We start from the raw sequence: 26,761 nt of genomic DNA, 5'->3' as shown, positions 1-26,761 counted from the left end.
CTTACATTTCATTACCTTTCCATTAATTCACCCCTTTTCAAACATTGAAATTTTTTTTATTATAATCCTCTTCACCTTTCCTCTTCCTTACCCTCCCTCTTCCTTTCATTAATTATCATTCCATCGCCTCATCCAAACAGAGCCTTATCCTCAACAAGGTGCCTGTAGCCTGTAGGCGATACGAGACAAGTCGTAGTTGATACTGCATCGGGTACTGTAGCTGTTCCGCATGCATGCATCTTTCTGGCAAAGGGAAGGAACGGTGCTAGGTTTTTTTTTTTTTCTTGGAAAAAAAGGGACCCAGTAACAAACAATTGGAATTGTATCCCCATTGTTTCAATTTAATAGAACGGGCCATGTTTATTCAATTTAAGTTAGTTGGATTTAAATGGGTTATCTAGTTTCCAATTAAAAATGAAAAAGAACATTAAAAATTGAAAAAAAAAAAAACGCCTACTTTACAAGCAAAAGGTCCCCACTTATTCTATTGCTAGAAGATATTTTTGGGGGCACAGGCACCCAACTAAGGGCTGGAGGCATGAAGCCAAACAACTCCGACAACTATGTTAGCAAAATGTACAGCATACATGATTTGGAGATAAAAGAAAGAGGCATAAATTATAACATGATCCACACCCCAGACAGGCATCAAAAAAGGATACACAAATAATCAGTAATCCCAACGCAGATGTTACGTGAAACCCAGATCTAGTGAATACTGACAATATGTACATTCGTCGAGGCTGTTACTGCTGAATTTTGGCAGCAGATTGGGAACCTGATTGAACTTTGCTTTCGGAATGGGCTTCCAGACTGCACATTGTACATAAATATAAATAAATGGTTGAAAAGTGAAACAGAAAAGAAAAGCACAGGGAAGGGAGAAGAGTATTCCCTGGTTGCACATTTATAATAAATGGTATAAGCTGAGTTATATGTGCGTGCATTGGCAAACATCCTCTTCACATCAGCAACAAACATATCGAAGGTTACATGGTATTGCTCTGATTCTACCCATTTTGACATTGTCTTCAGGTCTGTAGAATAACAAATATTCATTAAAGAATTACAACACAAGATCCAATCTGAAGATTAAGGACCCGTTTGGCGCTGCAGTCTAAGCGCAAAAAAGCTAGTTTCATCCAAAAAGCAGATTAAAATCTGTTTGGATAATTTTGGAACCCCGACTTTTCGGAGTTCAAAACCCCAGTTTTAAAAAAGCAGCAATAATCACAAACGCTGAGGTGATGAAACTTTTTGCAAATTTTGAATTGTTATCTTCTCGGTTTTTGTGCAAAAATTACTCTAAATTATTATTTTAAAAGTAAATTACTTTTTAATTATAATTTCTTGTATAGAAACTATCTTTCATAATTTTTTATAACCCTATCTAAGTCAATATATAAATCATTTTTTATCAATAATTATAATAAAAAAAAGGAATAAATATTTATACTTTTTAATTAAGAATTAAGTAATTGAAGTATTAGTTTAATAATTATTTTGTAAATATAGATGAAAGATTTTATTGTTGTTTATTAATGTTTAACAAATAATAAAATTTTTAAAATAAAATATATTTCATTATATAAATTAAATATAATTATAAAAAATAATAAAAATAAAATTAATTATTAATTATTAAAAAAATTAAAATAATATATTTATAGTTTAGTCTTTTTTATTATTTTCCCACTAACAATATTTTAAACAGTAATTTTAACCAAACACATAATAAACAATTTTTTTTTTATCAACAACAGCTTTCTACTTTATTACCAAACATATAAATTATTTTTTCAAAACAATAGTTTTATAAACAACAATTTCAAAACAGCAATAATAAAATTCAATAGCAATACTAAATAGACTCTAAATTTATCATTAGAACGTCTCAAATAAATTCGAGAAATTAAGGATTCTTAGCAAATTATGTATCAAAATCAAGAAGGGCAGAGATTCAAAGTTCAAACATAGTTATTACCCAGCATTATAGTCAAAATTCTAGAATCACAGTTGTCTCCATTGATTTGACTATAAATTTCCTCCCACAAGATATTACTATACGGTTTTAGCATTGAAAATTAACTACTAACTAGACATCATATTCTACCATTTGGGTACACATGGAGAAAATGCCAAAAAGGATAAATTTGTGGTGGTTGTTGGGAATTAATGATGGTTGGCAACGAGTGATGAAAATTGATAGAATAAGAATAGTGATATAAGCCTGTGTGGTTTGCAAGATTTTGGAAATTGACTTCCCATTTTGAAAGTAGGAAATCATTTTTCTTAGGGTTCATTTGAAATAAAATATTTGCAAGAAAAAAAATTTTAAAAAATTCTCACACAATCATTTATGAATTCTATTTATTTTTAAAATGAAAAAATTTTTAAATTAAAAATAATTAAATTCTTTTATTCACAAGAATTAATAAAAAAAATCAATTGAATTAAATTTTTACAAAATTCTACATTCTAAATGTCACGACCCAACCTATGGGCCGGACCGGCACTAGGACCTGGGCCAGCCTAAAGCCCCCGAGGCCCGTAGTAAGCCTAACTGTTCATTAACCCAACTCTAAGGCCCATTTGGGCCCAGTATCAAGAAAACAAACGGACAGAGTCCGGCCATAAAATGGACTTTCCAACGGGGAGTTTTCGACTCACCCGACCTGTAAACACAATAAATACTCAATTGGGGAGCTCAGCTCACCCTCCACATACTCATATCCTCATAATAATAAATGGGAGCTCAGCTCCCTCATCCAATCCATCAAACATGCATATCATTATACGTTTACAGGTCCAACATGATAATAATATTACAGACCATAATTAATAAATACTTCTAACACATGCGGAAATTCTAGGAGTAAATAAAATTACACAAATATTGATAAACAACCTGCAAAGTAGAAAAGCAGGTTAACCCAGAATAAAATATCCTCCTGTGGCCTGTAAAAATTTTTGAACAGGAGTGAGCGTTCGACTCAGAGAGTAAAATATCAATTTTAATCATAATCTCTATAACTATCTAAAACTAATGCACCCTGTAGAGTGAAATGCAACATCAACAACATTTTCACATCATAACATCAAAAAGGTAATTTGGAGCACTCACACACCCTGTAGTATCAATCATAACATATGTGAGCTGATCCCTATCTGACTCTCTTATATCCAACCCGATGCGGTGAATTACTCAAGCTCGGACTTCCACTTAATAACCAAATCGAAGGTCCCAGCGAATTACTCAAGCCGTGACTACCCCTCGAAGGATCGGGTCCCAGCGAAGAACTCAAGCCGTGACTACCCGTCCTATCCATAGTCCACACCACATCACACGCACGCCAACGCACGCAGACTGCTACAAATTACCGCAACAACATTCATGTCAATTTAACACTTATAAATGCAAAATAAATCGTTCCTAGATTTTAACTACATAATTATATGCATATAAGTTATGAATGTGGATTCTGAACATATAATAATATCGAACTTACAATTAAAATTAATATTTTACTCACGGACTTGACGACAATCATCATGGCGGTGGGCGGAGGAAGAAAGGCATCGGCTCACGACAATTATATTACAATTATTTAATACAATCGACTCAATACAAACAAAGAAAAGACCAATTACGTCCTAAGTCGTGCGAAAATCCGGCGAGTCTCCCTATACCTAGGACCTACCCAACTGCAAAGGGTTCAAAACACACTTCTATACTCACAATCCATATATCAACAGTTCAATCATATCACACACCCCTCCCGGCCCATCAAATCGATCATCCATCACAATACGCAAAATTTCAATTTAGTCCTTATTATTGATCATTTTTGCAAAAACTGCCCAAACAAGCTCTAAAAATTATAAAACTTTGCCCCGAGGTCCTTAGCAATATTACTAAGCTATTGCAAAAAGAATCGTAATTTTCTAAGCTACCACGAATATTTTATGGATTTTTAATCCTATTTAAGCACTAGAAAATTACGTAAAAAGAAAGGTTCGGGTTTACCTTTGCCGATTCCGACTTCGGGAACGCGCTCGGGATGTCTGACAATGATGGGGTAGCCAAAACCTCGATCCAGTTTGGAGACTTTTCCGGTAGTGGGTCTGTCTGGCCAGAAATTCACAGACCCAGACAACTGTCGAATTTCCGCGAATTGAGGATACCTACACAAAGCCCAATAATAATATATAAAAATCAGGGGTGTTACATTCTTCCCCCCTTACAGAAAATTCGTCCTCGAATTTTACACAAGGCAGAATACAGTACATGATTATACATTGAACAGATAAGGGTACTTGCTACGCATGTCCCGTTCTGACTCCCAGGTGCACTCTTTCACTGACTGGCTCCTCCACAAAACCTTAACCACAGGGATCTGTTTTGATCTTAGCTGTCTCACTTGGTAGTCCACTATGGCTACAGGTTGCTCCTCAAATGTCAAGTTCTCCTTTAGTTCTATTACATCCGACTGTAGTACATGAGAAGGATCGGGAATGTAGTTCGTGAGCATATAGATGAGATACACGGGTTGAACGTGAGAAAGGTTGGGTGGTAGCTCCAACCGTGAGGCAACGCTCCAACTCTATCAAGAACCTCAAAAGGTCCAATATACCGAGGTGCCAACTTGCCCTTCTTTCCAAATCTCATGACTCCCTTCATTGGAGAAACCTTCAGAATACATAGTCGCCCATCGCAAACTCCACATCCTCCGTCTGCGGGTGCATAACTTTTACGCCATCTTGAAAGTTTTCATCGTTCCACTGATTAAAGGAACTATCTCTGAAGTGTACTGCACTAAGTTTACATCATGCACCTTCGCTTCCCCCATTTCTGTCCAACACAGAGGAGACCTACACTTTCTTCCATATAGTGCCTCATAGGGCGCCATTCCTATGCTGGAGTGATAACTGTTGTTGTAGGCAAACTCCACCAAAGCTAGCTGATCATCCCATTGACCTCCAAAATCCAAAACACTCATGCGAAGCATGTCTTTCAGTGTTTGGATTGTCCTTCAATTTGTCCGTCATGCATGCGAGGGTGGAAAGCCGTACTAAAGTTCAACTGTGTGCCAAGTGCCTCCTGCAACTTTCTCCAAAACCGAGAAGTGAACTGGGGCCCTCTGTCAGATATTATGGAAGCTGGAACTCCATGCAATCTGACTATTTCTTGAATGTAGAGTCGGGCGTACTGTGCCACAGAATATGTAGTCTTCACAGGCAAGAAGTGAGCTGATTTGGTCAAGCGGTCTACAATTACCCATATCAAATCATATCCTCGCATGGTACGAGGCAACCCAGTCACAAAATCCATAGTGATCATTTCCCACTTCCATTCTGGGATAGGGAACTCTTGCAGCTTCCCTGACGGTCTCTGGTGTTCAAACTTCACCTTCTGACAAGTCAAGCACTTGGACACAAAGTCTGCTATGTCTCTCTTCATGCCATTCCACCAATAGCTATCTTTCACATCATGGTACATCTTGGTGGAATCAGGTGACATCATGCAGTGTGTAGTGTGCCTCTCGCATGATTTCATTCCTGAGGTTGTCCACATCGGGCACACATATCCTAGAACCTTGCACTAGGGCGCCATCATTGGCAAATCCGAACTCACCACCTTCACCTTGCTGTACTCTTTCTATGATCTTCATCAATTGTTGGTCTCTGTCTTTGGGAAACTCTAACTCTGTCCATAAATCGCCTCACCAAAAATGAGCCAACAATACCCCCTCATCTGAAAGATCTAGGATTAAACCTTGATCCATCAACTCATGTACCTCCTGAATCAACAGTCTCTTCTCTGCTGAAATGTGCGCCAAACTGCCAGAAGATTTTCTGCTGGATGGGGCAATCATAGTCTTCCAGAAGCTCCATCCATCTCCTCTGTCTCAAGTTTAAATCCCTCTGTTGGAAGATGTACTTTAAACTCTTATAGTCGGTGTATATCTCGCACACTTCACCATACAGGTAGTGTCTCCAGTTTTTAGTGCAAAGACTACAGTAGCCATTTCCAAATCATGGGTGGGATAGTTCTGCTCATGCCTCTTCAGCTGCCTTGAAGCATAAGCCACTACTTTTCCATTCCGCATCAAAACACACCCTAGGCCAACTCTGAAGGCGTCACAGTACACGGTGTATCCTTCACCGCTCATAGGTAGTGTTAACACAGGCGATGGTTAGACACTCCTTATCCTCATCATTATAACTGACTCTATCGAGCTCTCTTCCTGTCCTTTGGATCTTATCAACTTCCCTTTTCCTATTTTTGGTATTGTTGGTATCTTTTCAACCTGCTGTACTTATTCCTTAATTTTAGTCCTATCTCATCCTTACACCTTTTCCTTCAAAGATGTCTATCCCATCATCAACTTTAACTTTCTTTTTATTTCTTAGTCTTATCTTGATTACTAGTTTCATTACTTCGAGAATTCTAACCCTATGATTTACTCCTACCAACACATTCTTCACCTTATGTAACACTTATAATTACCCATAGAGAATTTTTTTTTTGTACCCCCTTTTTTCCAACTTAACTATCAAAACATTATCATTCCCCTACCTTAGTAGGAAATTGCTTATCTGGATGAATATGAGCCCCATAAACTATAAGTTCCATCTGAACTAACACTGTAGGAAATATGTGTCATGCCTTAATTCCAAACAAGATACTTCACGTGTTCATTCTCCTTAATATAATCATATATACTGCCTATAGCTTTCTAAACTTCAACCTCAAATTACCCATCAGCAACAATTTCATCTATTGAATCTCAACCATAAATAGTACTTCCTCCAGCTCATAGTTTAAAACAGTTGCAAGCCTTAGTAGCTAACTCAATTTAACTCCTGTCATTACTCTGTTCGTCCTTTCATACTTAATACTAGGTATGCACTTACTGTCATTCTCATATCAGGAAATTATGTATGAATTTGTGCCTACTAAACTCTCAATAACTAGGTCTCATTGACTCAGTTTTTGTTCCTTATATAACCTTCTAGAACCAAAAGCACAAGCTAAACTTGAAAAGAAAGAAAATATCCTCTTATATTCAACTACACCCGATTGTCATATTATAACGTTTCACCTAAGTTTCTTGGTCTTTATCTCCAAATTTCATCATCTCTTAGAACAATTATGCTCTACCTATAAGTTATCATCTGCATAAACCCTTTTAGTACCATTTTCCTTCTTGACATAATATTTTATAATTTATTAACTTTACTTATACTCGACCTAAGATTCATATCTATCATCGTTTTTATTGTGCCCTTAACTTTTGTTGATTCCTGAAAGATTTCTCTCACTAATAAATTCTTCCAACACTAATTCCACCCTTATCTAGGGTCATTAATTTGATCCCTTAGACTGACTTTTATTCAACTTACTGCTTACTAACTTCTCTTTCTCTACCTATTTAGGTAGTCCGCAATACCATCGCACACCTTCTAACATTTACTCATTATTATTGTATTCCATACCTCCATCACTTTTCTCACTAATGTGATCCCATTTTGGGTTTTCCATCCTTGTCATTCTCCTTGCCAAGAATAACACTTAGCCTATCCTATATCTTAACTTTGTTCCTTTTATTATGCGCTCTTTAGGTTGTCCTTTCATTTATTTCATTTGTCTTACTCAAAATAGAACTTGACTATTCTATCCCTGGTTCCATTCTTCTTCCTAACATAATAGCTGTACTTGCTAACTATATCTTTTAGAGTCTCTATCGCGTTATCATATGTCTGTGCTACTCAGATTTGGTCCTTTGACCACTCTAGCTAGTACTTCCACTAGCATTTAGATTATATTGCATATGCAATCAATTGTCCAAACTTTCATTCTACACTTTCTTTATCCATTGGCCTTCTGTGATTTATCTTCGCTAATTTATTACTCTTAACACTATTATAATTAGATTATACTATTGTTTTGAATAATTTGAAATTAGAAAGGAACTCAAAGAAATTACAGTCATACTTTTATTGTATGATCTCTATTCTTATCCTTTAGCTTACATAATACCCTTACCACCTCGAGAACTGATTCTGTAGTAATTTTATTTATTTGTTATTTTTATTATTATTATTATTATTTTCCATGTTTACTCAATTCCAAAACTTAAGATTTCGGGCACCCAAACCCGTCATCCAATTCAAAGGATTTACATCCATCGTGATCTGATTATATATGATTCCTATGATGGAACTTGTATCCTCTCCAGGATACCCGAGCCAACTACTCTCTACCACACTCTACAGTCCCATCTGGGACACTATTCCATAAGTCATCATTATCAGTAATAACCTTCGATCCATTCTGAAAAGATAGGACTATATCCTAACTTGCTGCAACAAAGGTACTACATCTACCACCTTGCCAGAACCATGTCAAGTTAATGACTCTTTTATCATATCATAGCTCTATAAATCATCAATTCATAGTTTCGACCTTCTCTAGGTAGTAGAGTTGTACTTTATTCCATACTGATACACACAAGGTATACTATTCTCACTCTATAAGTGTCACCTTTACTTTGCAACTAGTCCAAACCTGCAGTGCGATGGCAACTCTTGATGAAACTCTAGCTCATGCTGGGGTAACTGAGTCACTGACTCTAGTTATCACCCAACTGTGACCTTTCAATATTCTAACTCTAAACTCTTAGCCAGGAGTTCCCAACTCCTCTGCAAATATAGAACTCTGCTCGCATAATCGTACCAAAGCGAAGCCATCTCAAACACCCTCATCATGGAGCACCACGGGGATGCGCGGCTCTACACAATAATCTCATGTCGATGCATGTCTGCGACTTACAGGCGGACATCGAGAATATTGTATAGTTACTACGATACGTTACGGCGGACTAGGTCTCCTAATTTCTTATCTCTCCGAATCTTCTATTATCACAAACTTATTACATTTGGGTCATCTACTGATGACTGCCAGTAGTGGTATCCTCATCCTTATCTAGGGCAACTGTACTTTTAAGACTCACTTTTATGTACTCGTGTCTTACACGAAATGGGCACACCATTTAAACCCATACTGACAAAAATATAATATTTTTTGGAGTACGTATCCTCATGATAGATCTCACATGTCTACAAACTCTATTTCACATTTCTGTGTACTCCACGAAAATCAAGACACTAACTGAGGTAATCTTATATTTCCCGAGGTATAACGTAGAATCTAGAAACAAAGAATTACAAAAAAGACAAAACAGAATCCTATACTCCGCATGTGACTCCTAGTAGACTCTTCCCAACACTTAGATAATTTTTCCCTATGAATCTGGAGCCTAAGCTCTGATACCACATTAGTCATGACCCAACCTATGGGCCGGACCAAGACTAGGACACAGGCCGACCTAAAGCCCCCGAGGCCCGTAGTAAGCCTAACTGTTCATTAACCCAACTCTAAGGCCCATTTGGGCCCAGTATCAAGAAAACAAACGGACAGAGTCTGGCCATAAAATGGACTTTCCAACGGGGAGTTTTCGACTCACCCAACCTGTAAACACAATAAATACTCAATTGGGGAGCTCAGCTCACCCTCCACATACTCATATCCTCATAATAATAAATGGGAGCTCAGCTCCCTCATCCAATCCATCAAACATGCATATCATTATACGTTTACAGGTCCAACATGATAATAATATTACAGACCATAATTAATAAATACTTCTAACACATGCGGAAATTCTAGGAGTAAATAAAATTACACAAATATTGATAAACAACCTGCAAAGTAGAAAAGCAGGTTAACCCAGAATAAAATATCCTCCTGTGGCCTGTAAAAATTTTTGAACAAGAGTGAGCGTTCGACTCAGAGAGTAAAATATCAATTTTAATCATAATCTCTATAACTATCTAAAACTAATGCACCCTGTAGAGTGAAATGCAACATCAACAACATTTTCACATCATAACATCAAAAAGGTAATTTGGAGCACTCACACACCCTGTAGTATCAATCATAACATATGGGAGCTGATCCCCTATACAGCTCTCTTATATCCAACCTGATGCCAGCGAATTACTCAAGCTCGGACTTCCACTTAATAACCAAATCGAAGGTCCCAGCGAATTACTCAAGCCGTGACTACCCCTCGAAGGATCGGGTCCCAGCGAAGAACTCAAGCCGTGACTACCCGTCCTATCCATAGTCCACACCACATCACACGCACGCCAACGCACGCACACTGCTCCAAATTACCGCAACAACATTCATGGCACTTTAACAGTTATCAATGCAACATAAATCGTGCCTAGAGTTTAACTACATAATTATATGCATATAAGTGATGCATGGGCATGCTGAACATATAATAATATCGAAATTACAATTAAAATTAATATTTTACTCACAGACTTGACGACAATCACTGTGGCGGCTGGGCGGAGGAAGAAGGTCATCGGCTCACCTGACAATTATATTACAATTATTTAATACAATCTGACTCAATACAAACAAAGAAAAAGACCAATTACGTCCTAAGTCGTGTCGAAAATCCGGCAAAGTCTCCCCTATACCTAGGACCTACCCAACCTGCAAAAGGGTTCAAAACACACTTCTATACTCACAATCCATATATCAACAGTTCAATCATATCACACAGCCCCTCCTGGGCCCATCAAATCAGTCATCCATCACAATACGCAAAATTTCAATTTAGTCCTTATTATTGATCATTTTTGCAAAAACTGCCCAAACAAGCTCTAAAAATTATAAAACTTTGCCCCGAGGTCCTTAGCAATATTACTAAGCTATTGCAAAAAGAATCGTAATTTTCTAAGCTACCACGAATATTTTATGGATTTTTAATCCTATTTAAGCACTAGAAAATTACGTAAAAAGAAAGGTTCGGGTTTACCTTTGCCGATTCCGACTTCGGGAATGCGCTCGGGATGCCTGACAATGGTGGGGTAGCCAAAACCTCGATCCAATTCGGAGACTTTTCCGGTAGCTGGTCTGTCTGGCCGGAAATTCACAAATCCGGACAACTGTCGAATTTCCGCGAATTGAGGATACCTACACAAAGCCCAATAATAATATATAAAAATCAGGGGTGTTACACTAAACAAAAGGTAAAAATAAGGGTGTTCCCAAAAGTAAGAAACAATTTGTTGACCAATGCTCCTATGTGTACCAAATACCAAGAAATGTGTAAAATGTTTCTCGTGAAAAATATTTCCAAGAAACAAGAAAGCCCAAATTTCACAATTTTTGACAATGGATATTAGAATTTTCCTCCTCTTAGATGACAAGAATTCAAATGAAATTTGCACATTTGATTGTCCAATGTTATGTATGACGAGTTTCCAAAAGACCATTAATATCAAAAAACAAGGAGGAAACCGCAATTATTCTTACGAATGGCAAAGGTGTAGGTTTTGCTGTTTCCATTCTCACCTTGTAGATAAATAGGGCTGGGCAATTAAAGTGCAAGGTGCAAGTAGGGTGGGCACATATATCCTCATTTAAAATTCTATCTTTCAATGAAGAAAAAACAATCTATTTTATAGATTTTTTAATTTCACATTAAAAAAAAAAAGTCATCTAGGCTATTAAATGATATATGCATGGATATTAAAATATTAGCTTATCTGAGGAAATGGTATTCACATGCCTATCAGCATAGAAAGTCACTGGCCTATATAAAAATATTAGTTATTTTTGTCATATATATATATAATAGTCATCTCTACAATTCTAATACAACGATGTATAATGTTTGGTAAGGCAATTACATGTAACAGTTTGATAAAATGAAGCAGGTCAGTTTGAAGTCTCACCCATTGGATCTTTGATGATGTCATAATAATCAGGGTCATCACGAGCATCAACTGGTTCCTTATATGGCCAAGCATCAACATGGTCATGCATCGACTGCTAAAATGCAAGACAAAAAATAAATGTTTGCATGGAATTGTGAATAGAGCAATAGAAAGAGTAAGCCCAATGCCTGGAGAAACCAAGAGGATTAAAATGTGTGTGTGTATATATTAAGCCTAAAGCAAAGACTATTCTCTTCATGTTTTGAGTTTTGACAAGTGGATAAAGTATCTATAGTTTTTTTTTTTAACACCTCATTTCAATTAAATCTCAAATTGATCTTTTATAAGTTTATAGAGTCTACATTTAGTTCATTAATTATTTTTTCAAAGATTTTTTTTCTTTCCATTTTTTCAAAAGTTCTCTTCACTTTAGCATTAATTAAATTAATTATATGTATATTATTTTTTTAATGATTAATAATAAATTATAATGTGGGAAATTGTTTATGGTTTTCAATCACCTCCTAATAAAATTTCAATTAAATTTAAAATTGAATTATTAAAAAGATTACCATATGTGTTTGATTAATTATCTTTATTACTATCATTTAATTATCTTTATTACTATCATTTTGTTTGAAATTTTTAAAATTTTTATTATTAAAGTAACAAAATATCCCATGCAAAGCGTGGAGTACCATCTTGTTATATGATAACACAACCTACAAGAGGTAATTACTAAAGATCAACTTGTTCCAATTTCATCACTGACTATTTTTTTAATACAATTTGGCAACGTTGCCATCAAGAACATTCAGTGAGTTATGCCACCAATTCTCATTATGAATTGCTATGTATACGTGTTTTATTGCCTATTCGGTGTAATAATCAAGTCACTCCACTTGGAGATTATGGATTTGAGCCATGGAAACAGCCCATCTGCAAACTAAGGGTGAGGCTACATGCATCACCCCTCTCCAGAACCCACAAGTGTGGGATACTTCATGTCACTCTTTTTTTATGAATCGATTCAATGAATTTTCTTGAATTTGCGGTTAGATAATTTGTCAGAATGTTTGCAATTCTGTCCACAGTGACCAAATTGTAAACAAAATGGAAGTTGAGCGAATTGATCTTTTGTAACTTGAAATTAAGCCTAAACTTCAGTCACAAACAATAGAATTCATGCATGCCAAAAGTGGCATAATGCTTAACCTTTTGGGTAACTTATATCATAGATAAACCAGATTTTATCCAAATTGTGATTCATCCATCAAACAATAAACAAAAGTATATCTTATTTTCTAGATGGCAAGAGCTGATAAACATGAAAGTATGTAAACCCGGCACAGTAATCCCCCATCATTCTAGTATGAATAGAAATAACGGCTGATTTAATTAAGTTTTGTAGTTAACCTAATTAAGCACAATCAATGCAACAAAAGGTATACGAGTGAGAATTCCATTCCGAAAGCAACACAATTTTCAATCGTGACTCACTATACTTCACTGTCTATTTTGCAACAAACTTTCATGATCATTGAAGGTTTTTGTTTATCACCATGGATTATTCAATTGGAAAATTTGAAGATAATTTTTTTTGGAAGACTTTCCTTTAAAAGTGAGCGCATGAATGCAGTCCAATGCTTTTGATTTGTGGCAGTCTGTAGAAGTATTAAACGCGCTGAAACGTGAATGGCCCCATTGATCAGGAGTCCATCCAGTCTCCCCTGTTATCATATACAAAACAGGCTTCCAATCAGTCTTTGAAACCTTCCGATTATACCCTATCTAATTTACCAATGTACCATAAGAACAAAATAGAATAGTTCTTAAAAAATGTAAAAAGTCATGTTTAAGAACTTACTCAAGCCAGGAATATCCTCAACTTTAACGATCTTTTTAGGAATACCAGCTTCTTTCTGAATTACAACGAGTTCTTAATCAAAACTAGGTTCACAGTTATGGTCACAATGTGCAATCTGAATTCAATCTAAACAAACAGCAACAAATTGCGCTGCTAAATAGGAAGAAATAAATACTATGAATTGATTAAGGCATAGGAACTTGAAGAAATGCTGATGGCGTATACCTTCTGAAAATCAAAACCAGTGTAAACAATGTGACAATTAGATAGCTCTCTAATCTTTTCATCAATTGCCTAACATTACCAAAATAACAAGAATGATATGTCAGTGTAAAGATCTACTAAAACAGGGTAAACAGCACAGGCAAATGTTTAAAAGAAACTTCAAAAGCCATGCATTGAAATAAGTCTTTTTAAATGATATCACATAAAACAGAGTAAATCAAGGAGTAAGAACTGTACAACATAATCAATAATAATTATAGGCCTCTCTATCAAGGAACAATTTTTGACACTTAAAAACAATGCTAATGCATTTACTGTGTTGACAAATGGGGCTCGATACTATGCAATGATGGAAGCATAGTAAGAATCTCGATTTGATGATTTCCATGGTAAACAGTGTAACCATTGTAAATCCAACTCACTGTTGACATTAAATGTATTCTCTCTCAACAGCATCCCTTAGAAACTTCCACATAAGAATCAATTAACAAAGTACATTTTTATCCCACCTGTCTTTGACGACGAATCATAGTTGATAAATCAGTGTATGGGAGTTTTGGATCAATTCTGCACTCCATAAGAATACCTCCATCACAGTCTTTAATATACCCGGAAATAGGACAAACTTATAAATAAACCAGATGCACAATGATAACTCTTAGATGACTGGAACCAAACATGGTTGACAAAGGGTACAAGAATACAGAAGTGAAGAAGCACTTCGACAATCAAAGTTAGAGCTGAAGTTTGTGAACTAACAATACCCTTGCCATCGATCCTTCTCCAAGTAAATCTCTTTTGTAAAAGCCTACAGGTTAGAAAAAGAATGAGTTATTAAGAAAAGCAATGGCATATGAAATAAAGAAAAAAAAAATCAGAAGTATCAGTTGAGAAGAAAGTATGCTGAAAATCAACAATGAGATTAACCCTCAATGATCTCAAAAGCCACCAACTTTCACAGATCACTGTAACCACTAACGAATAACATGGAAACATGAAAAAAAAAAAGGTCAAATATATGAACAAAAAAATATTAACCAATAAAGAGACAGATTTCTCAGTCATAAACATAGTCCTGTAATTTTGCATCACCATTAATACATGAAGATTGGAATTGGAATCACCTACTATCTAGGTGATCACATTAAACCTTTGATTAGTCATTAAACACTCATTTTTTAACTTTCCCAAAACATTATCAAAAGCAGATAATTGCCATCCCATTTTATACAGGAACCCACCAACAGCATTGTTATCAGCATATGTCAAAAAATGTGTTAGCCCATCAACATCGAGTGCATGCTGCTTCAAATGATTCATCAATTTGTACCATAACCTTTTACTTGTTCATCTGCTGTGATTGCACAAAAAGCTATGTCCCCAAACTTTTGGCTGTGGTTCCCAGGGAAAATAGTGTCAGCTATGAGAGCAAATGAGTTTCAATATACAAATGAAAACATAACAAAAATGTATCACTCACTTTCAAGTATTGGATAGTTACGAATAATCTGAACCAGGTGGAATCATTTAACCTTAACACCCTCATTAGGGCCAAACTAGACACCAGATTATTCTTGATTACATAGATTGTTCACTCATCAACTGAAGCTATATTTATAGTACAAACAAAATGAAAAGATAATAGATGGCTCTTAACCTTTCATCATGTTCAGTTCTGGGAAAGAAAAACTAACTAAGCATATAGAGATTTGCTTTCAAAAAATATATATAAATGACAAGAGAGTAACACTTGAAAATGGCACAGCATAACAAATAAAACCAATCTAAATCAAACCTGACATATGGACGATACGTGATGCCACCAACAACCTGATTACGTCTGATAACCATTACGGATTTATGGCTTCTGTACATCAAATTAGAAAGAGAGAGAGAAAGAGAGGGAGAGAGAGAGAGAGAGAGAGTAGAATAAGAATACTTCAGATGTGCAGAAAATAATGTCACATAACTAGAAAGACAAGTGAGTTAACCACAATGCATCAGCTCCTCTACAAGAAGATAACCAAATTCCAACCTATGACCTCAGCTTTTGTGAAATGCTAGAATGAGGGAGGAAAAAGCAAGAAAATAGATGTGATGGGCCTTTTTGCACAACTGACATGGTCATCTCCCCACAACATGGTTCTAAAAGTTTGTGATTCAAGAACATGAAAATAAGTTTATTTTATGATACAAACAACAGGTATCAACTGCAACCCTCCAAAATCTGGCCACAACAAGACAAGCAGATTACTTATGAGCAATCAATCACAGTCTTCTTATCTAATCTCTGGTCCAATTGGTCAAACAAAGGGGGGAAAAAAAAGAAGAAGCAACTTATTTCTATGCATTTTTAGAAGATTTTACGGAATTACCTATCCATCACAAGGTGGACAATATACTCCTTCGGCATGTTAGCCAATTGCCTGGCAACTATGTTCTTCAATCCTATCAACCTGAGAACCACAGCACAAAGGTGCATTAAAATTATAGCACTATTATCGAAACCTAAATAAGTTGAACGGTTGAAGAAAAGAAGAAATGTTGAAATAAATAATCAAAGATAGCACAAGGATGGTCGTAAAGATAAAAAAACAGATGCACAAGAAAATGTTGAAGAAAAGATATTGGAACCAAACCATATGTTCATCAATACCATCATTTGCAAGACATAAGAACTTGAGTCTCCCTGCTTCCTCCCGAAACATTCCAAATAGGCGAAATTGTCAAAGTGGACACAATACTGAGATCAAGAACCATATCAGACAGCTCCCACCAAAGGAAAGCGGGAGAAAACTATATATATATATATATATATATATATATATATATATTTGGTTAAGGGTTGCTAATTAGGAGTTTGTGATTCTGTTTCAGAGTCTGCCTAAGCGTCGAAACTGGACTGAAATTTCAATACGATTTTGGTTTAGGTATTAGATATTCGGTTTGATTCTTGTTCAGATTTTAACTTTTAAAATAATTTTATATAATTATTTTTATAAAAAAAAATTACACTAAAATTATCATTTAAATTTTAAAATTATTATTAAAATATAATATATCCTATAATATATATTTTAATTATTTTTAATTATATATATATATTTTAAAATTAAATATATATATATATATATATATATATATATATATAATATTACGAGTACATTAATATAATTTTTGATTATTTTTTAATTATAATATATTTATAATTAAAATAATTAAAAAAAATAAAAGATAATATTAAGCTGTATGTACTCTGACAGTGTTTTGATATTGCTTTAAGCTGTTGAACATGTTCCAGTTACTTCAACTTTTCTATTTATTTTATAATTCGAGGGATTAGCTTTCATAAAAATTCCCAAAATCTTACCTCTCTCTTCAAACTTTCTTCTCTAGCGCTATAAGCTCCACTAGTTTGCAAATTCTCGGTAAAAATCTTTACAGAGCTGCTCCCCGTGGTAGACCCCACGGCACCAGTCCCCGTAGGTCCACCATCCGACTTTTCAATCTTCACCGTCGAATTTTCCGTCTTCAGCTTCGTCTTGCGAGCCGAGGACCCGCCTCCTCCACCTGAACCAGCGCCGGTAGCGGAGGCTCCAGGCATTAGTCTCAAGACGGGCAACGGTGAATGTGCGCATTGAGGAGTCATTGTCGAACTCGTCTTCATCATCGTCAACGACGGCGTCTGAATCCTCAACGTCGGAGTCAGAATCAGCGCCACGGGCCGAGATGCTCTCTAGGTCGTCGTTGGACGTCAGTGCACCGTCTCGCGTGTCATCGGAGAAAGATGACGGAGGAAATGGAGGGGCGTGGTCTTCAGAGACTGCCGAGGCAGCTGCAGCCAGCTTGCGCTAATGAATAGACGAAGTGGCGGAGGCCAAAGCAGAGTGGGAGGGCGACGGCGACTGGGAGCTGCGAGAGCGATTGGGTACGTTTGGGTGAGAGTGAGAATCCATAGACTCGAATTGAGTTGACTCGGCTGAGAATTTGGGAAATTGACGAGTTAGGGTTTTGGAGATGGATTCCAGAGCACAGAGAACGATTACGAGAGGGCAGTGAAGTGATCGATGTCGTTGTTACAGTTGGCTGGAGCATGTTCTTTGTGACATAAACACGATAAAAATTATCATTTATTCTTTATATTTTAATAAAAGTAATTATTTAATTTTTATAATTTAAAAATATATTATTTAATTTTTATATTTTATTTTAATTAAAGTATTTAAATTTTTCATTAAATTTTTTTGGTATTCATTGCATGTTAGGTTATTATTTAATTTTTTATTTTTATAAAATTAATTAATTAATTTTTATATTTAAAAAAATATTTATTATTTAATTTTTTTAATTTAATAAAATTAATTAATTTATTAATATATTTTAAAAAATATTTTTTTAAATAAAAATTTTATTATATAAAGATTAAATTTATATTTATATTTTTTTTTTAAATTATTCAAATGATTTTTATTCAATTTTATGAGTATTATTTTATATTTTTTTATTAAAAAATAATTTTTCAATATTATCACTTTATTTATTTGAAAATTTTAAAAAATTGGTTAATTTTTTTACATAAAGATTAAATTTATATTTATAGTTTTTTTAAATTATTCAAATGATTTTCATTCAATTCTATAGTATTATTTTGTATTTTTTATTAAAAAATAATTTTTTAATATTATCACTTTATTTACTTGAAATTTTAAAAAAATTGATTAATTTTTTTACATGTATAATTTATATTAATTTCAATTAAAATGTGAAAAATAGAGAGTATGAGGTGGGAAAAGAGAATGGTGCAGAAGGGAAAAAATAAGAGAGGAGAGAAATGAAGGAGAATAAAGAATAAATAAAAGAAAGAGGGTCAGAGCAATTTGAATATAAAAAAATAATAAAAAAATTAATAAAATAAAATTATAAAAATTAATTAATATATTTTTTAAAATATATAAATTAATTAATTATTTTCATTAATATAAAAAAATTAAATAATAATTTAATTAATATTAAATATTTTATTAACAGAAAATTTAATAGAAAAATTAAGTAATTTAATTGAAAATAAATATAAAATTAAGTAATATATTATTTAAAATATAAAAATTAAATAATTATTTTTATTAAAATATAAAAATTAAATATTAATTTTTGCAAAACAACTCGTGGACTTGGAAAAAGTTATTAACTGTCGCTGGATGAAAATAATGCCTTACGATACCACGTTTGATCCGAGAGATTTTTTTTTTTTTTTAATAGGCAGTAGATTTCATTTAAAGATTAAACGGCCTTACTAAGGAATTTTGAATAATTCATTAATTTATTTAAATAAAAAAAATATATAACTCAATGGGATTAATTTAATTGACATGGATTGGAACTCATAGTTTATTGACAAAGATTTGATTATATTAGGAAAATTCCGATATAATAATTTAGATTAATGTGTGAAAATAGAAAATTTTTTAAATATGATGGAGCATTAAATATTGTTCTCCTTATAAAAATAAAAATTATTATTTTTATTTATAAAGATAAAATTTATGTATTTTGAGACTTATGTAATTTGTGAATGAGAGAATATAAATATCAGATATATCCAATAAATTATCGTATGAATATATTTGAAATTAATTATACAAAAAAAAAAAGAAAATTTAATTACAATATATGTGTAAGCTGATATGAATAATATAATTAATTTTAGATATTTATATAAGAGGGTATATTTTTAAAATTGTTCTAAAAAAACTCGAAAATTACTTTGTGTAGTATTAACAATTTTTATATGTTTTTAATAATTGATTTATATTTTTAAATATGTACAATATAAAAAAGATAGTAATAATAAAAAAAATTGGAATCGGTTTTCAAAAATCAAATTAAATATACGCAAACCAAATTATTTTTTCCTTTTATATTTTTTGAGTACCCAAACTATCAACAATATAGGCACATACATGGAAATTAGAAAGAAAATAAAATTAATAAGGATAGAGTTGATATTCATACTTGAAAGGAAATAACAGTTTCTAAATTCCCGAGATACCAAACAGAAATTAAAGCATATATAGGAAATTAATTAAGGTTGAATTTCCCATTAATAATCACATATATCTGTGGCTGTGATTGACTCATCAGGAGTTCCTTTTCTGGAGTAATTATTTAAGATAGATAGATGTTAGGTACTAGTAGTACCAGATGTAGCAATCCCTTTTCTTCTCTCTAAATGCCAATGGAATATAACCACTCGGATTCGAAGATGACCTTCCCCTCTTTCTGGACTTTGCTTTCTCCCTACTCTCCTCATTTGCTTCGCTTGGAGAATTGTTTTCCAGGGAGGTTGCTGTTCCTGTGGTAATCTTCTTCTTTCCCTTGTTATCCCTTTATTATCGTAAAACCATTGGATTAATCAGTAAATCCAATATAAATTACAGGAAATTTTATCTAAATTTATCATAAATTCAAGATAGAAATATATAATGATAATAATAAGAGGCAAACCTTAACAATCTCCAAAGCAAGCAAAGGAAACTATATTTAAATTCATAAATATATTACCTAGCTTCCAAATCATCGAGATAGGCATTAGCAAGATGAGGAGGCGCTATAATTTGATCAAATTCACTCCAACCCATCTTTTCAGAGTTTCCATCATCATACTCCACCTGCATAACAGAACACCTTAAAAAATCAAATAATGTAATCTTATAATACTTATAATATAATTATAATATGATGAGTAGCTGTAAAGCAGTAAAAGAATTCAAACCTTGAACAATTTATTGACAGCATCAAAGGCTACAACATTGCCCATGCATCTCCTACCATCAAATACTTTCGTTACAATAGTTCCAATCTTTTCTCTTCCTTCAGCAATCATGTCATCATGTTCCTTAAAAACAATAATAATAATAATAATTAAAACTCTTAGCCAAAGATAAAACCATATATGGGTCAAATCTTTATCAACAAGCTCTATGAATAAATATATTTTGACCAGCAATTCGGCTCTCACTTTCGCATGCAAGGCATTAACAAATCCACAGCCTACTTTATTCTTCGCTTCCTCTTCCTCTTTTATGCTAAAAAATGCTGATTTGCTTTGAACATCAGAGTTGAGCGGTTCATATGAGTCTATTGGTTCATCTGTTTCACATATTTAAATTAAAGAAAAAAAATATTAATAAATCGAGTTATGTAACATTTCATATATGTATGCGTGAAAAATTAACTCGAATATTAGAAGTAACTGCATACAAAATAAGAAGTTCTCACCAACCTATGTAATTTTGTGGGAGCAGCATTTCCACAGATCTAGCTGAATATATAAATGAATAAATGAAGCAACACTTTACCACCTTGTGATATAATGTGATATTCTCATCTTATTCAGTGTTCACTAAGTTTCCAATGATATTCATTTCATGGTCGAATCATGATCATTCCGACCAAAAACAAATAATGTTCATATCTGAATTTCGTTAGAATATATTGACTGGATAATAGGTTTTCTTAGAGAATATTTATATCTGAAGTCAATTTAGCGATCCACGATCGAATTAACATCAGGGTTTTGCAAGAAAAAAAAAAAAGCATATATATAGTACATTAATGGAGAGGATTGAAGTATTAATTAACCCGAGTTATATAGAATAAATAATTAAACATTATTTTAAAGCTACCATGCATATTGAATAGTCAAGGTAAATTTATTATATAAGTCAAAGGTATATATTATGATAGACTATTTTGATTTAGACTTGGTGTTGGGAATATATAAGTGTGAAATTCTCACATCGAAAAAAGATGAGATAAGTGAGAAAGAAATGACCCATAGACTTATTGCCTTAAGGTTTTGGGTTGAATGTGGTATCACGCTCATGAGTGTCTTCTTTCATAAGACCCATCAAGAAAGATTTTTCCTAGGTGCTCTGGACTCCCCAGATCTTTAATAAGTGGTATCAAAGCTTTGGGCTTCCCAGATTTATAACACTTGGTTATTTAGGGTATAAAAATAGCTTATTTGAGTTCATACAAATACAATGCTAGATAAAGATAAAGACAATTATATATGTTGTATCTATTGATACATTAATGTTAATAACTAATTAATCCTTATAGAATATTTTAAATTTTCACATGTAATAATATTTTATTGGCGAAAGAAACTAAATCCTTTTAAATTTTCAAATGTATTAACATTTTCCACCAAGCTGCTTCCCATGTCCATCCTCAAACTCAATATGACTCTCCACTCCTCCTCCCAGAGCTTCTAACCATTTGAAGTCTTCTAAAGGATAGCTTTTTATCATTTCTTTTAAGAGATCATTGCAAGCCTGAACATAGGTGTCAACCTTTTCGATCAGCAATTGCATCCTCCTGAGCCTTCAAGGCTCTATTCAACTTTGCCACTTCAACCAAGTGACTCACCTTAAGATCTTCAATTTCCTTTTCAAGTTGCGTGATTAGCCCTTCTAACTCCTGGATCCTAGCCTTAGCTCTAGATAGATGGGCCTTCAGTGATATGTTCTCCTCGATTGCCTTAGACATGTTTGTTCTCAAGTATTACACTTGCTCCTTTACCATGTGCTCAGCGATGACAGCTTCCAACTTTAGGCTCATGGAATGATGGAGCAAATCCTTAATTCTCTCTAGAGCAAAGCATTGGTGGTCTTCCATCATACATATGATTGCCCAATGACCATGGTGAGCTCTTTGTTAGCCCACACAGTTTGGCGTACTTGAGCCCCTCTAGATGATGGAGGCCCATAAGACCTAGCCCCTGAGGTCACCGATGTAGTAGGAGCCAGTGATATGGCAGGTTATGGGGGAGAACCAACGTCTGTTGAATTATTTGGGGAGCCCAAAGAGTGGGAGGATTTTGAGCATTAGTCCTCTTTGCTGAGGGCTTGCCTCCCCCGGACCCAGCAGCAACAACAACCTTAGATGTTTGCCTCTTTTTCTCCCATACCCTCATGGCCATTTCTTTGTCCTTTTTCTTTTTGGCTTTATCAACCTTAATCTCAACCACTTTTGTGCAAAAATAAAGTTAAAGTAAGCAAAAGAGATTGTAAAGAAAGAGATTAACTTTTTACCCTTTGTAGGCCCTAAGTCAGCCAATTTTAACTTAGTATTAGAGCTGGCGACCACATTGGTTTACCACCAAGTCAGCTTAGCTTGTGTCCTTTATTTTGGGCACTGCTATGTCTTTATGAAGATTAAGGGCAAGCTTCCCTAGGCACTTATCTGCAACGTAATTCTAGCCCTGAGCTTCTTTAGATTGAATGGTGAAAAATTTCTTTCCAATTTTTTAGGGATGAAGAGAGCTCTATAAATAACTAGCAATTCAACCTTGCCTGGAAGAATCAATACTCTTTACTTTTCCTAACGCTGAGCCGGTACAGAGTAGTGAATGCTTTTTCAATTAGAATGAGGTCCTTGGCTCAGCACATTCCTTGGAAGTCCACCAGTATCCACCAGGAGTTCGAATGCAATTAAGCGATGGAGAGACGATGAAAATTGAGTTTATCTCTTCATTGAGGTTCGACGAATAACCTATCGACCATGTCTCAAAATTCTCCTAGCTATCTATCTCACTCATTTTTGGATGATAAAAAGTAAAAGAAGAAGAAAAATAAGGAAAATAAGTAGAAAATGAAGGTTACCTTGCTAGAACAATCGTCTCAAATCTCGCTAGAAAAGGAAATGTAAAGAAGAGACAAATAAAAGTAAATGTAGAGGAAAAACACAAGTGAGGAAGGGGCAAACAAAATGACCTTCATATGAAGTATCCAAGTATATATAGCTGGGGCATTTAATGCCCAAATTTGAAAAATAATATCGAAGGATGCCTTGAATGCCAAAAGTGCACACATGATGCTTCAAGTCCCGAGATACAGCTGTGCACACCATTAATGCTACCATAATTATCTAAAACGTGGAATCACATGGCTCAAGGAATCCAGCTGTCATGACAACTGAATCCAAAGATTTCATTTAATGAGGGGACTAATGGTATAGTCCATCCCAAAATCCTATCTTTAAGGTGTCAAACTTTCTAAATTTGAACCCGAGCCTAAGTGGGTTAGATTTAATGACAAGCCAAACCAAGTTTGATGATCTAGTAGCAGTTCATGTTCAGTCATCTCTAACCTCAAGGATATTAGTAAGATCGGTCAGTCAAGTTACAGTTCAGATGATATCAAGTTGGTCAAAGAAAGAGCTCAACAACACTGAGCTCAGTATGACGTGGCTTGAAGACAAAAGCCATTGAATATAGAAAGCATAATTCTCACTGAGAATCACATTGACACAGCATAATCTCGTAGCATAAGGCAGCAAACAGCTTGAGATTTGCTAACATAATTCCAGGATTAGCGCCAATAGTTTCTTACAATGGTATAAATAGGCTACAGGCACCTACTCAAGTACATTTTCACTCTCTAACAATCTTTTGTTCCATTGCTCTAAGCTATCTAAGTTCTCCCAAACAGTCTCTAACTTAAGCATTAGAGTGACTGTCAGTAAGCTATCAACCTCACCTCTTCTTTGATTTCAGGCAACTCGTGATCCAATAAGACCCATCTAGTGATCCAAAAATTCATGATAGCTTCAGTAATCTACTCATCTTATCAATATTCACTAAGTTTCCAATGATATTCATTTCATGGTCAAATCCTATTTACATGATCAACTAACGTTCAAATCCTATTCGCATGAAACTGCTCGAGTTCCATATTGTCCGTAGACCATAGGTCTACACACTCGAAAAGAGTGGATTAAGCAACCCTTTTATATATATATATGAACTCCCACATATATATATAGAGAGAGAGATGAGATTATCATATCCTTATCTTCTTTAGTCAGTTTAGCCATCCACATGATGGAATTAACATCAGGTTTTTGCAAGGAAAAAAAAAAGCATACATACTACATTAATGGAGAGGATTTAAGTATTATTCAACCCTAGTTATATAGTAATAAATAATTAAATGTTATTCTAGAGCTACCATATTGAACATTCAAAGTAAATTTATTATATAAATCAAAGATAAATATCGTGATAGACTATTTTAATTTAGACTTGGTCATTTAGGAATGTAAAAATTGCTTATTTGAGCAAATGCAATGGTACTTAAAGATAAACACAATTATATGTGACGTATTTATTGATACATTAACGTTAACAACTGACTAACCTTTTTAAAATATTCTAATTTTAAATTATAAATATTAATATTTTTTAAAATTTTACGCGCCAAAGTAATTAATAAAATATTTTAAATTTTAATATATATTAATATTTTACCTGCGAAAAAAACTATATTCTTTTAAAATATTTTAATCTTCATGAATTAAATTTTTTATTAAAATTATATGATGAAATTTAATATTAATGAGTGGATTTCCCTTGAAGATCAGGAAATTTTCTTAGGGATTATTATCACATGATCATATATATAATTTCAAATCATCGAGTTTTTTTTTTTTTTCCAAAGTAAATCACCAGGTTGAGATCTCTTATTTTTATTATTTAGATAGAACAATAAAAAAAATGAACATGATATAAGAGGGTTTCTCAAATAATCAAAATAATCTCTTTGTGACTGATCGAGAAAAAGTTTAACAGAAAGAAGATAAGAAATATATATATATATAATCAAAATCCAATACAAAACAAGGTCATGAAGGATGAATCAAGATCTCACCTTTCACCTTTCCCTTACTGCAGTCAATTTCCATAGAGTTGCTCATTTTCAAATATGCAAAACTCCTATATAACAAATTAGGCTAATAATCATATAAATAATTAATCAAACTTTGTAAAACAAGAATAAGATCCAAAGGTTAAGAAGAAACCTGCCACTATCCCCACAAGAAGGTCTAACACACACATACACACACAAGTACTTGATAAGAAGCAGAGAATGAGGGATATGGCAAACTGGGACGATAGGGCTATTGAAATAGCTGAATTTTCAGTTGGTTTGAGGGCTCATTAATAAATGACACCTGCACGTAGATTCATCCATGGGGCCATTCAAGCAAAATGACTAAACCCTATATTGCACATATGGAAAATAATTAATGTGTTGCCTTGTAAAGCAAAATCTATCCATATTTATTATATTTTCTAAAAAAATTAACTATTTACAAATTCATTATATATATATATATATATATATATATATATATATATATATATATATATATATATATTAACGTGATGCTTGCTTCAAGTAATAATGATTGATGCACAATCAAATTTTCAGATACCATAGACTTAAGTGGTGAAAATTTTTTTTTTAATAAAATCCTCAAAATTTATGATATATATAAACGAGAGCGTGTAAATAAGAGTGTGTTTACTAAATGTAATGATTTTTCTTTCAAAAAAAATCCTATATATTTCTATAAAATAAGTCAAACCCATCTCTTTAAGTTAACTTTTACAATGAAATTAGATCTTATTATTTTCTTATTAGAGCTTACCTTGCTTAAATGTTCGACTAACAGTACAAATTTCATTCTCCAAATATTCATATCAAAATTTTAATTAATTAGAGTTCAATAAAAAATTGTATATATCTAAAGCTAGGTCCTAAACTTTATAATCGTAAAGTGAAAACAATGGAGCCGGAAAAACCATATCTTCAAGGGTCTACTACAGTCAATGAATAACGTATTGATCAAAAGGTACTTTGTACAGTGCTGTAGAATGACCAAGAAATGTTCGCGATTTTGGAACCGTATCGACTTCAAAACCAACTTAAGCTATTAGTTCTTGTTCTTCCTAAGCAGTATGGGACAATTCCCTCACCATCACAATAAACAGAAAATATGTGAACCCTCTTTGTA

The 26,761-nt window shown here is 33.7% G+C and overlaps 1 long non-coding RNA gene and 1 pseudogene across 1 annotated transcript; both read right to left on the bottom strand.

The window, feature by feature from the left end:
- Positions 1 to 539: 539 nt before the first annotated feature.
- LOC110631739 (histone acetyltransferase GCN5-like) lies at positions 540 to 18,000 on the bottom strand (annotated as a pseudogene).
- Positions 9,552 to 10,517, bottom strand: LOC131183035 (uncharacterized). The gene is made up of 2 exons (XR_009151172.1): positions 10,396 to 10,517; positions 9,552 to 9,818 (listed from the first exon to the last, which is right to left on the bottom strand). It is a non-coding gene; the product is annotated as an uncharacterized LOC131183035 (long non-coding RNA).
- Positions 18,001 to 26,761: the final 8,761 nt, after the last annotated feature.

Source organism: Hevea brasiliensis, chromosome 9 (assembly GCF_030052815.1).
Source record: "Hevea brasiliensis isolate MT/VB/25A 57/8 chromosome 9, ASM3005281v1, whole genome shotgun sequence".
NCBI classification, from domain to species: domain Eukaryota; kingdom Viridiplantae; phylum Streptophyta; class Magnoliopsida; order Malpighiales; family Euphorbiaceae; genus Hevea; species Hevea brasiliensis.
This window is presented reverse-complemented; position numbering and strand designations above follow the sequence as displayed.